The 12,500-nt window shown below is 46.7% G+C and overlaps 1 pseudogene; it reads right to left on the bottom strand.

The window, feature by feature from the left end:
- Positions 1-454: 454 nt before the first annotated feature.
- LOC143507925 (18S ribosomal RNA) lies at positions 455-2,288 on the bottom strand (annotated as a pseudogene).
- Between the last annotated feature and the right edge of the window lie 10,212 nt (positions 2,289-12,500).

Consider the following 12,500-nt stretch of genomic DNA (forward strand, 5'->3'; position numbering starts at 1 on the left):
TTTGACGACGTCTGAGCCCAGGGAAGACAAAGGTGGCGTGAGCCTCCTGCGAACCTCCCAACGCGAGTCTGGTCCCTTTACGGCACAGTCCCGATTTATAGCAACAGACGTAGGGTGCGTGGTGGTGCCGTGAGCCTGAGGTCACCGAATGTGGAAAACCCCACGCACGCACCGACAGAGAGAGAGGGCCTCGCGGCCCAGACTCACGCCATTGTGCGTGTGGAAACCGGCCGTAACCGTGTTTTTTAGCGCTTCGCACGAGCCAGAGCAGTACCGAGGAGGTGCGCTCGAGATGGGGGGCTGTTGGAGAGAACAGACCCAGCTTGCGCCATCGCTGTTCAGGCGTTAAACATATGATGATCTCCAGTCCGGTACCGAAGCGCACAACCCTTTCCCCAGAGGCCGAGGAGACGCACAGAGGCTGGGAGGAGGCGCGCCGGGCGGCGCTACCCGTTAATGATCCTTCCGCAGGTTCACCTACGGAAACCTTGTTACGACTTTTACTTCCTCTAGATGATCAAGTTTGATCGACTTCTCAGCACTACACCAAGGCCCACGAGGGGTCCCGGTGCGGCCGATCCGAGGACCTCACTAAACCATCCGATCGGTAGTAGCGACGGGCGGTGTGTACAAAGGGCAGGGACTTAATCACGCGAGCTTGTGACTCACGCTTACTGGGAATTCCTCGTTCATGGGGAATAATTGCAATCCCCAGTCCCAATCACGATTGGGTTTCAGCGGATTACCCGCGCCTCTCGGCGAAGGGTAGGCACATGCTGAGCCAACCATTGTGGCGCGCGTGCAGCCCCGGACATCTAAGGGCATCACAGACCTGTTATTGCTCCATCTCGTGTGGCTGAACGCACTTGTCCCTCTAAGAAGTTGATGCAGACCACGGAGGGCCGCATAACTAGTTAGCATGCCGGAGTCTCGTTCGTTATCGAATTAACCAGACAAATCGCTCCACCAACTAAGAACGGCCATGCACCACCACCCACAGATCGAGAAAGAGCCATCAATCTGTCAATCCTTTCCGTGTCCGGGCCGGGTGAGGTTTCCCGTGTTGAGTCAAATTAAGCCGCAGGCTCCACTCCTGGTGGTGCCCTTCCGTCAATTCTTTAAGTTTCAGCTTTGCAACCATACTCCCCCCGGAACCCAAAGACTCGTGGTTTCCCGCACGCTGCCCGGCGGGTCATGGAATAACGCCGCCGGATCGCGGGTTGGCATAGTTTACGGTCGGAACTACGACGGTATCTGATCGTCTTCGAACCTCCGACTTTCGTTCTTGATAATGAAAACATTCTTGGCAAATGCTTTCGCTTTCGTCCGTCTTGCGCCGGTCCAAGAATTTCACCTCTAGCGGCGCAATACGAATGCCCCCGGCCGTCCCTCTTAATCATGGCCCTGGTTCCGGAAACCACAAAATAGAACCGGAGTCCTATTCCATTATTCCTAGCTCAGGTATTCGGGCGAGTAGCGGCCCGCTTTGAACACTCTAATTTTTTCAAGTAAACGCTCCGGACCCCGACCGGACACCCAGCCAAGGGCATCCGAGGGGCACCGGGAGGCAGGGTCTGGGACAGGCGGTGGCTCGCCTCGCGGCGGACCGTCAGCCCACTCCCGAAATCCAACTACGAGCTTTTTAACTGCAGCAACTTTAATATACGCTATTGGAGCTGGAATTACCGCGGCTGCTGGCACCAGACTTGCCCTCCAATGGGTCCTCACCCATGGGTTTAGGATACGCTCATTCCGATTACAGGGCCTCGAAAGAGACCTGTATCGTTATTTTTCGTCACTACCTCCCCGTGTCGGGAATGGGTAATTTGCGCGCCTGCTGCCTTCCTTGGATGTGGTAGCCCGTTTCTCAGGCTCCCTCTCCGGAATCGAACCCTGATTCCCCGTTACCCCGTGGTCACCATGGTAGGCGACTATAGTACCATCGAAAGTTGATAGGGCAGACATTCGAATGAGACGTCGCCGCCCGCGGAGGGCGCGCGATCGGCCCGAGGTTATCTAGAGTCACCAAAGCGGCCGGGGGGGCCCGCGCCCCGCCGGATGGGTTTTGGATCTGATAAATGCACGCATCCCCCAGAGGGGTCAGCGCTCGTTTGCATGTATTAGCTCTAGAATTACCACAGTTATCCGAGTAACGTGTGGAGCGATCAAAGGAACCATGACTGATTTAATGAGCCATTCGCAGTTTCACTGTACCGGCCGTGTGTACTTAGACCTGCATGGCTTAATCTTTGAGACAAGCATATGTTACTGGCAGGATCAACCAGGTAGCTGCACCGCGGTGGTGAAAGGGACACCAGCTAACGTCGCGGCCACCTCGGCGTGCTCCATCCCCCGGGCAGGGTCAGGGGCCCACCTCGGTACCGGACGCCCACCATCGGTGCAGCAGGGGTGCGCCGTCAGCGTGGGGGAGAGAGCCCTCGTCAGCTCCCAGCACGCGCGCGCGCTACTGTGGGACGTAACCGAGAAATGAGTGATTCCGTGACCAGGCGGGGTGAGGCCAAGCATGTGTTGAACTAACCCGATCCACTGCTGGCTCTCACCCGTACACCATGGACGCCGATAGCGGACACCTGTGTAGACAGACCGGCCTTCAACGCTTCCCTCAGACGGTTCCGGGTGAGGATCGTGTCTTTTCAGACCGAGGCCCCCCCATAGAGGCATGCCCGCTGGTTTGGGGAGGAACTACCCGGGCGGCACAGAAGGCTTCAACCCTAGGCCCAACCCAAGGCCTGTGTCTCGGTCATCATGATCATACCGAGGCTGCCGACCTCCCATCCTGAAGGAGCGCACACACCTCATGGGAGAGTTTTTGATAGGTATGTCATGTTGAGGCTGCCGTCCTCAATGAGCGCAGTCACCCCTTTTGTACAGCTTTCGTTGGTGAACGATCATACCCGAGAGGCTGCCGACCTACCCGTCCTGAAGGAGCGCATCCACCTCTCGCCCTATTCCTGTACCTAGGTATGTCGCACCGAGGTTGCGGCTCTGAGCAATATATAGGATATGAGCTCGCACCTCATTGTACATTGCGCATTGGTTTGACCGGTTGTCTTTCTTATGACAGGGAGAAACCTTAAGTGGTAACCCCGAGAGCCTAACCCCTGGCGGGCATCGTATGCCAATAGATCGGGAGAGCTCCGAACGCCCTCGAGATTGACGCTCTCCCTAAAAACCTGCTGGTAGGTTTTTGCAATCCACCGTACGCGTTTTCCTCCACGGCCGGGAGGTTCTCGCCAGCCATGCCCGCCAAGGCAAATCTTCCCTCGGACACACCTCGGACGCTCGACCCTGAAAAGGCCTGGCTGAACCAAGTGATGGTCGATGCTACTGGTATAACTGAAAAACCCCTGGCGGACTTGGGTTCGGATAAACGGTCTTAGAGCGCACCTAGGTACTGTGCCATTGGATCCGGTAAGGCCAGCCGAAACCAGCATCTTCCGGGCTTGCGCACAGCACCCTCCGGATACGCACAGGCCGAGGTAGAGCATGTGAGGCTGGTGCCTGGAGGTCGGCGAGACCTCCAGTGTTAGGGGGGTCACCACTCCACCCCTAAACCGGTGAAAGTGTTAGAGTCAGGCTAATGTTACCTTCACGCACCGCCTTGCATCCAGGCCTTATGAATGGGATAACCATTATAAGGTTAGGATGAACTCAAGAGACATGCTCTCCTATATACCCTGCTGGTAGGTGTTTGCAATGCACCCGTATGCGTTTTCCTCCACGGCCGGGGAGGTACTCGCCAGCCATGCCCGCCAAGGCAAATCTTCCCTCGGACACACCTCGGACGCTCGACCCCCGAAAAGGCCTGGCTGATCAAAGTGATGGTCGATGCTACTGGTATAACAGAAAAACCCCTGGCGCACTTGGGTTCGGATAACGGTCTTAGAGCGCACCTAGGTACTGTGCCATTGGATTCCGGTAAGGCCAGCCGAAACCAGCATCTTCCGGGCTTGCGCACAGCACCCTCCGGATACGCACAGGCCGAGGTGGAGCATGCAGGCTGGAGGTTGGACAGACCTCCATAAGGGGGGTCACCACTCTTACACCCATGCCCAGCAGTGGCATTTCGGTCGGGCGCAAGCAGTGGTTCGAAGGCCTGAGAGACACGGATGTCTTTGACCTCCATCAGGCAGGGGTCACTTATCCCTCCCCTTAAGCCGTCAAGGTGCATTAGAGTCGGGCTAGTTCACCTTAACGCACTGCCTTTCTTCTGATCCTTATTATGGTACAATCATATAAGGCTCAGAAAGCATGCTCCCCCTATATACCTGCTGGTAGGTGTTTGCATTACACCGTTAGCGCATTCCTCCAGGGTCGGGGAGATGCCAGACAGCCATGCCCGCCAAGGCAAATCTTCCCTCGGACACACCTCTGAGACTCGATTGCCGAAAGGGCATGGCTGATTCAATAAGTGGTTCGTGGCAATGGTATAACACCTACCATTCTCAAACACATGGGGGGGGTTTACGGCCTTAGAGCGCACCTAGGTGCTATACCATTGGATCCGGTAAGGCCAGCCGAAACCAGCATCTTCCGGGCTTGCGCATAGCACCCTCCGGATACGCACAGGTCGAAATACATTACGTGAGGATGAGGTAGGACGACCTCCATAAGGGGGAGCATCACGCCTCCACCCTTGCCCAGCGTGGGCACTTTGCTCGGGCACAGCCCGTGTCATTTAAAGGCCTGGATCTTTTCAGACCTCGGGGGGGGCCTCACTCCCCCCCTACTTTGCTCAGAGGGAGCCTCTTACTCGGATAAAGTGTGTGACAATACATGCCTTTAAGCCTGGAACCTTTCCGACATCCATACATAGGGCCCTCATGCTTAATCATAAGCCCAAATGTGCACTTTAAACGGATAAAGTGTGTGGCATTACATGCCTTTAAGCCTGGAACCTTTCCGACATCCACACATAGGGCCCTCATGCTTTATCATAAGCCCAAATGTGCACTTTAAATGGATAAAGTGTGTGGCATTACATGCCTTTTAAGCCTGGAACCTTTCCGACATCCACACATAGGGCCCTCATCATTATTCATAAGCCCAAATGTGCACTTTAAACGGATAAAGTGTGTGGCATTACATGCCTTTAAGCCTGGAACCTTTCCGACATCCATACATAGGGCCCTCATGCTTTATCATAAGCCCAAATGTGCACTTTAATCGGATAAAGTGTGTGACATTACATGCCTTTAAGCCTGGAACCTTTCCGACATCCACACATAGGGCCCTCATCATTATTCATAAGCCCAAATGTGCACTTTAAACGGATAAAGTGTGTGGCATTACATGCCTTTAAGCCTGGAACCTTTCCGACATCCACACATAGGGCCCTCATGCTTTATCATAAGCCCAAATGTGCACTTTAATCGGATAAAGTGTGTGACATTACATGCCTTTAAGCCTGGAACCTTTCCGACATCCACACATAGGGCCCTCATCATTATTCATAAGCCCAAATGTGCACTTTAAAACGGATAAAGCTGTGTGGCATTACATGCCTTTAAGCCTGAGAACCTTTCCGACATCCATACATAGGGCCCTCATGCTTTATCATAAGCCCAAATGTGCACTTTAATCGGATAAAGTGTGTGACATTACATGCCTTTAAGCCTGGAACCTTTCCGACATCCACACATAGGGCCCCTCATCATTATTCATAAGCCCAAATGTGCACTTTAAACGGATAAAGTGTGTGGCATTACATGCCCTTTAAAGCCTGGAACCTTTCCGACATCCATACATAGGGCCCTCATGCTTTATCATAAGCCCAAATGTGCACTTTAATCGGATAAAGTGTGTGACATTACATGCCTTTAAGCCTGGAACCTTTCCGACATCCACACATAGGGCCCTCATCATTATTCATAAGCCCAAATGTGCACTTTAAACGGATAAAGTGTGTGGCATTACATGCCTTTAAGCCTGGAACCTTTCCGACATCCATACATAGGGCCCTCATGCTTTATCATAAGCCCAAATGTGCACTTTAATCGGATAAAGTGTGTGACATTACATGCCTTTAAGCCTGGAACCTTTCCGACATCCACACATAGGGCCCTCATCATTATTCATAAGCCCAAATGTGCACTTTAATCGGATAAGTGTGTGGCATTACATGCCTTTAAGCCTGGAACCTTTCCGACATCCACACATAGGGCCCTCATGCTTTATCATAAGCCCAAATGTGCACTTTAAATGGATAAAGTGTGTGGCATTACATGCCTTTAAGCCTGGAACCTTTCCGACATCCACACATAGGGCCCTCATCATTATTCATAAGCCCAAATGTGCACTTTAAACGGATAAAGTGTGTGGCATTACATGCCTTTAAGCCTGGAACCTTTCCGACATCCATACATAGGGCCCTCATGCTTAATCATAAGCCCAAATGTGCACTTTAAACGGATATAAGTGTGTGGCATTACATGCCTTTAAGCCTGTAACCTTTCCGACATCCATACATAGGGCCCTCATGCTTTATCATAAGCCCAAATGTGCACTTTAATCGGATAAAGTGTGTGGCATTACATGCCTTTAAGCCTGGAACCTTTCCGACATCCATACATAGGGCCCTCATGCTTTATCATAAGCCCAAATGTGCACTTCATTACATGCCTTTAAGCCTGGAACCTTTCCGACATCCATACATAGGGCCCTCATGCTTTATCATATGCCCAAATGTACACTTTAATCGGATAAAGTGATGTGGCATTAAGACATGCCTTTAAGCCTGGACACCTTTCCGACATCCACACATAGGGCCCTCATGCTTAATCATAAGCCCAAATGTGCACTTTAAATGGATAAAGTGTGTGGCATTACATGCCTTTAAGCCTGGAACCTTTCCGACATCCACACATAGGGGCCCTCATGCTTAATCATAAGCCCAAATGTGCACTTTAAATGGATAAAAGTGTGTGGCATTACATGCCTTTAAGCCTGGAACCTTTCCGACATCCATACATAGGGCCCTCATGCTTAATCATAAGCCCAAATGTGCACTTTAAACGGATAAAGTGTGTGGCATTACATGCCTTTAAGCCTGGAACCTTTCCGACATCCATACATAGGGCCCTCATTGCTTTATCATAAGCCCAAATGTACACTTTAATCAGATAAAGTGTGTGGCATTACATGCCTTTAAGCCTGGAACCTTTCCGACATCCATACATAGGGCCCTCATGCTTTATCATAAGCCCAAATGTACACTTTAATCGGATAAAGTGTGTGACATTACATGCCTTTAAGCCTGAACCTTTCGACATCCATACATAGGGCCCTCATGCTTTATCATAAGCCCAAATGTACACTTTATATCGGATAAAGTGTGTGACATTACATGCCTTTATTCCTGATCCTTCCTCACATCCAGAGAGAGGCATACCAACCTACTCTCATAAGCCCAAAAGTGCACTTTATTCGGATAAAGTGTGCAAATTCCATGCATGGATCGTTTGTGAGATCCATAAAGAGGCCTGTCAAATCCTCTAAAATGCCCAGGGAGTGACCTTTGGTCGGGCAAAGCGTGCGCCATAATCCTTGTCTTCATTTATGGTATACCATATATGTGGCTTTCAGAAGACCCTCTCCCCTATATACCTGATGGTAGGTGTTTGCATATCACCCATTCATAAAATCATCCAGACAGGGGGAATGAGATGCCATGTCCCGTCTGGGTGCACATTCGGCGGGCACTGTCAGAGGATCGAGGCCTCTGGATGATCCACCCCTTGGTCAAAATTGGAACATAGTGCGATTTTTGAACACAAAATCATACGTATGGTATAACATTTTATCGACATAGAATTATTTTCGCCGAAAACTGACGCCTATGGTATACCAAATGAAGCGACATAGGAATATTTTCCACTTGAAAACTTCGTGCTGCTGGTATATTTATGGACATAGTGCAATTTTAACAGAATATGGGACTCTGTGCATTTTCTGAAGAAAATATCTTGCGTATGGTATAATTCAGGAAGGGAAATAGACTAATTTCCAACAAATACTTCATGCTACTGGTATATTTAAGGACTTTGTTCATTTACTGATCTGACACTTCAGAGTCAATTTACACCTATTTCTAAGCAAGATAGAAAAAAAAACTGACAATTTTTCTTGATCCTGGTGATGTACCCGAGCTAAAGAGCATGTTTTTCGGACACTTTTATGCTTTTTTTTCCCTCTTCAAATCCAACCACCCATGGCAATGTTAATAGCATTGGACTCTGTGCATTTCCTGAAGAAACATATCTTGTGTATGGATCTACACAAAGTAAGGGACATAGACTAATTCACTCATAAAACTCCATGCTTCTGGTATATTTATGGGACTATTGTGCAAATTCTGACTTGAAACCTCCACATGATGTTGGTACTACAAAACTATACCTCATGCCCAGATGAGTAGCACCTTCATCGGACACTTCAACTAGGCTGAGGTGTCTGGAGGAGCCAGCCCGAGTGGCAACGTACCATATGGTATAACAGAAAAAAAACGATGGAGTACCGGTGACATCTTGTGGACTTAAGAGTCAATGCGCCTTCCAAATAAGATTAAACTGTGCACTTTTTTTTCTAACAGCATTTACCCATGGTATAATTTAAACTAAACTCTCCTCTTTTATTCTAAGTTCATTTGGCCATGGTATATTTTATTTAAAATGGCCTTTTTTACTCAAAGTGTCTTTTCTACTGGTATATTTTATTTAAAATGGCCTTTTTTTACTCAAAGTGTCTTTTCTACTGGTATATTTTATTTTAAATGGGCCTTTTTTTACTCAAAGTGTCTTTTCTACTGGTATATTTCATTTAATCTGTCAGGGCTGGCTCGGATTCCACACCATCTACCTCCACCAGGGGCACCCGAGTCAGCCCTAGACTACATCCACGCAATCAGCAATGATTGGTCCTCACCTGTTGCTGATTCTTTTCAATTATGCCGGTACGTTCTCAGCCCACGCAATCAGCAATGATTGGTCTCACCCTGTTGCTGATTCTTTCAAATTATGCCGGTACGTTCTCAGCCCCCCGCAATCAGCAATGATTGGTCTCACCTGTTGCCATGGCTTTTTAAGGAAGCTTTTGGAGACAGATCATTGCTGATTCTTTTCGGTTATGTTCATTTAAAAAGGCCTCTATTTTACTCTAAGAGTCTATGCTGCTGGTATATTTCATTTAAAAGGCCTCTTTTTTTATTCTAAGTGTCTATGCTGCTGGTATATTTCATTTAAAAAGGCCTCTATTTTAGTCTAAGTGTCTATGCCTCTGGTATATTTTATTAAAAAAGGCCTCTATTTTATTCTAAGAGTCTATGCTACTGGTATATTTTATTTAAAAAGGCCTCTATTTAGTCTAAGTGTCTATGCTGCTGGTATATTTCATTTAAAAAGGCCTCTATTTTAGTCTAAGTGTCTATGCCTCTGGTATATTTAATTTAAAAAGGCCTCTATTTTAGTCTAAGTGTCTATGCCTCTGGTATATTTAATTTAAAAAGGCCTCTTTTTTATTCTAAGTGTCTATGCTGCTGGTATATCTCGGACTTTGAAATATTTCAACCTCGCCTAACCCTCAAATAGCGCCGGTTGCCGAAATACTTGCACATTGCAACTTTGGAGACTCTTGCAGAAAGACAATTTGAAATCTGCAATGTGATATTTGAAAGCTGCAATGCCGACCAAAGTGTACTCTGAAACCCACTACACACCAGTAGGCTTATAGGCCAACCATTATGGGACTTTGTCATTTAAATTAAAATTATTTAGGACATCCAGAGGGGGCATTTCATTCATAATTCATGCCCAAGGAATGTGAACTCTGACCCCGCTACACACAGCAGGCTTATAGGCATGGGTCTTTTTTAAAACACCCAGAAATCTTTATTCTGTATAAAACAGTTACCCAATAAAAGCCTACTATGACCCCGCTACACACAGCAGGCTTATAGGCCTGAATTTAATTCCTCCAGAAACATATGGTATACAGCTTTAAGGAGGAAAATAATTACTACGGTGGAGTAATGCTGCCTTCTTTTGGACTTTAAACGCCGGTGCGCCCTGCACATTTGAATGCAAAATGCTGGGTCTTTTTTTTCCTCCATAAATTAGTAAAATGTATAAAATACATAGCCTAAGAATGTGCAACAAGAGGCCCGCCACACACAGTAGGATGAGACACATGGATGATTTAATACATCCAGAAATTAGTAAAATGTTTAAAATAGTTACCCACTTTAGGCATACTCTGAGCCCGCCACACACACTAGAGTGAGACACATGGATATTTAATACATCCAGAAATTAGTAAAATGTTTAAAATAGTTACCCCACTTTAGGCATACTCTGAGCCCGCCACACACACTAGAGTGAGACACATGGATGATTAATACATCCAGAAATTAGTAAAATGTTTAAAATAGTTCCCCACTTTAGGCATACTCTGAGCCGCCACACACAGTAGGATGAGACACATGGATGATTTAATACATCCAGAAATTAGTAAAATGTTTAAAATAGTTACCCCCACTTTAGCATACTCTGAGCCCGCCATACACAGTAGGATGAGACACATGGATGATTTAATACATCCAGAAATTAGTAAAATGTTTAAAATAGTTACCCCACTTTAGGCATACTCTGAGCCCGCCACACACAGTAGGATGAGACACATGGATGATTTAATACATCCAGAAATTAGTAAAATGTTTAAAATAGTTACCCCACTTTAGGCATACTCTGAGCCCGCACACACAGAAGATGAGACACATGGATGATTTAATACATCCAGTAATTAGTAAAATGTTTAAAATAGTTACCCCACTTTAGGCATACTCTGAGCCCGCCACACACACTAGAGTGATAGCCCTGGGTCTTTTAAAACATCCAGAAAACCCACTTTTAAATTAGAGGCGCACCGACATTTTTTACCCAAAAGATGGCAGCATTACTCCACCGTTTCCTTTTTTTTCCCATTCAAAATTATTACTGAGCTCCACAAACTGCCTTTTCTGTTAAAATCTGTCCCCAAGCTATCTGATCCTTTGCCCGGCCACACAAAGCAGGCTTATAGGCCTGGTTGATTAAAAGTGGGACTTTGTCATTTAAATGAAAATTATTTTTGACATCCAGAGGAGGCATTTCATTCATTAATTCATGCCGACCAAAGTGAACTCTGAGCCCGCTACACAATGTAGGCTTATAGGCCTGGTTGATTGATTATGGGACTTTGTCTTTTAAATGAAAATTATTTTAGACATCCAGAGGAGGCATTTCATTCATTAATTCATGCTGACCAAAGTGTTCTTTGACCCCGCTACACACTGTAGGCTTATAGGCCTGGTTGATTAAAAGTGGGACTTTGTCTTTTAAATGAAAAACTATGTTAGACATCCAGAGGAGGCATTTCATTCATTAATTCATGCCGACCAAAGTGAACTCTGAGCCCGCTACACAATGTAGGCTTATAGGCCAGGTTGATTAAAAGTGGGACTTTGTCATTTAAATGAAAATTATTTCAGACATCCAGAGGAGGCATTTCATTCATTAATTCATGCCGACCAAAGTGAACTCTGAGCCCGCTACACACAGCAGGATGATAGCCCTGGGTCTTTTAAAACATCCAGAAAACCCACTTTTAAAATTATAGGCGCACCGACATTTTTTACCCAAAAGATGGCAGCATTACCTCCACCGTTTTCCTTTTTTCTCCCCATTCAAAATTATGTCTTTGCTCCACAAACTGCCTTTTCTGTTTAAATCTGGCCCCAAGCTATCTGATCCTTTGCCTGGCCACACAAAGGCAGGCTTATAGGACTGGAAGAGCCAACCTGTGGATAATTATGGCACTTGGAAATTATTTTTAACATTATTTTGGACTTCCAAAGGAGGCATTTCATTCATTAATTCATGCCGACCAAAGTGTTCTTTGACCCCGCTACACACTGTAGGCTTATAGGCCTGGTTGATTGATTATGGGACTTTGTCTTTAAATGAAAAGTATTTTAGACATCCATAGTAGGCATTTCATTCATTAATTCATGCTGACAAAGTGTTCTTTGACCCCGCTACACACTGTAGGCTTATTTTTAGACATCATAGTAGGCATTTCATTCATTAATTCATGCCGACCAAAGTGTTCTTTGACCCCGCTACACACTGTAGGCTTATTTTTAGACATCCATAGTAGGCATTTCATTCATTAATTCATGCCGACATGTGCGCACTTTGACCCGGATACACATTGTAGGCTTATAGGCCTGGTTGATTGTGGACTTTGTCTTTTAAATGAAAACTATTTAAAACATCCACAGTGGGCATTTCATTCGTGTTCTTTGACCCCGCTACACACTGTAGGCTTATTTTTAGACATCCATAGTAGGCATTTCATTCATTAATTCATGCCGAACATGTGCGCACTTTGACCCGGATACACATTGTAGGCTTATAGGCCTGGTTGATTGTGGGACTTTGTCTTTT

The sequence above is a fragment of the Brachyhypopomus gauderio genome, unplaced genomic scaffold (assembly GCF_052324685.1).
Source record: "Brachyhypopomus gauderio isolate BG-103 unplaced genomic scaffold, BGAUD_0.2 sc754, whole genome shotgun sequence".
Classification (NCBI taxonomy): domain Eukaryota; kingdom Metazoa; phylum Chordata; class Actinopteri; order Gymnotiformes; family Hypopomidae; genus Brachyhypopomus; species Brachyhypopomus gauderio.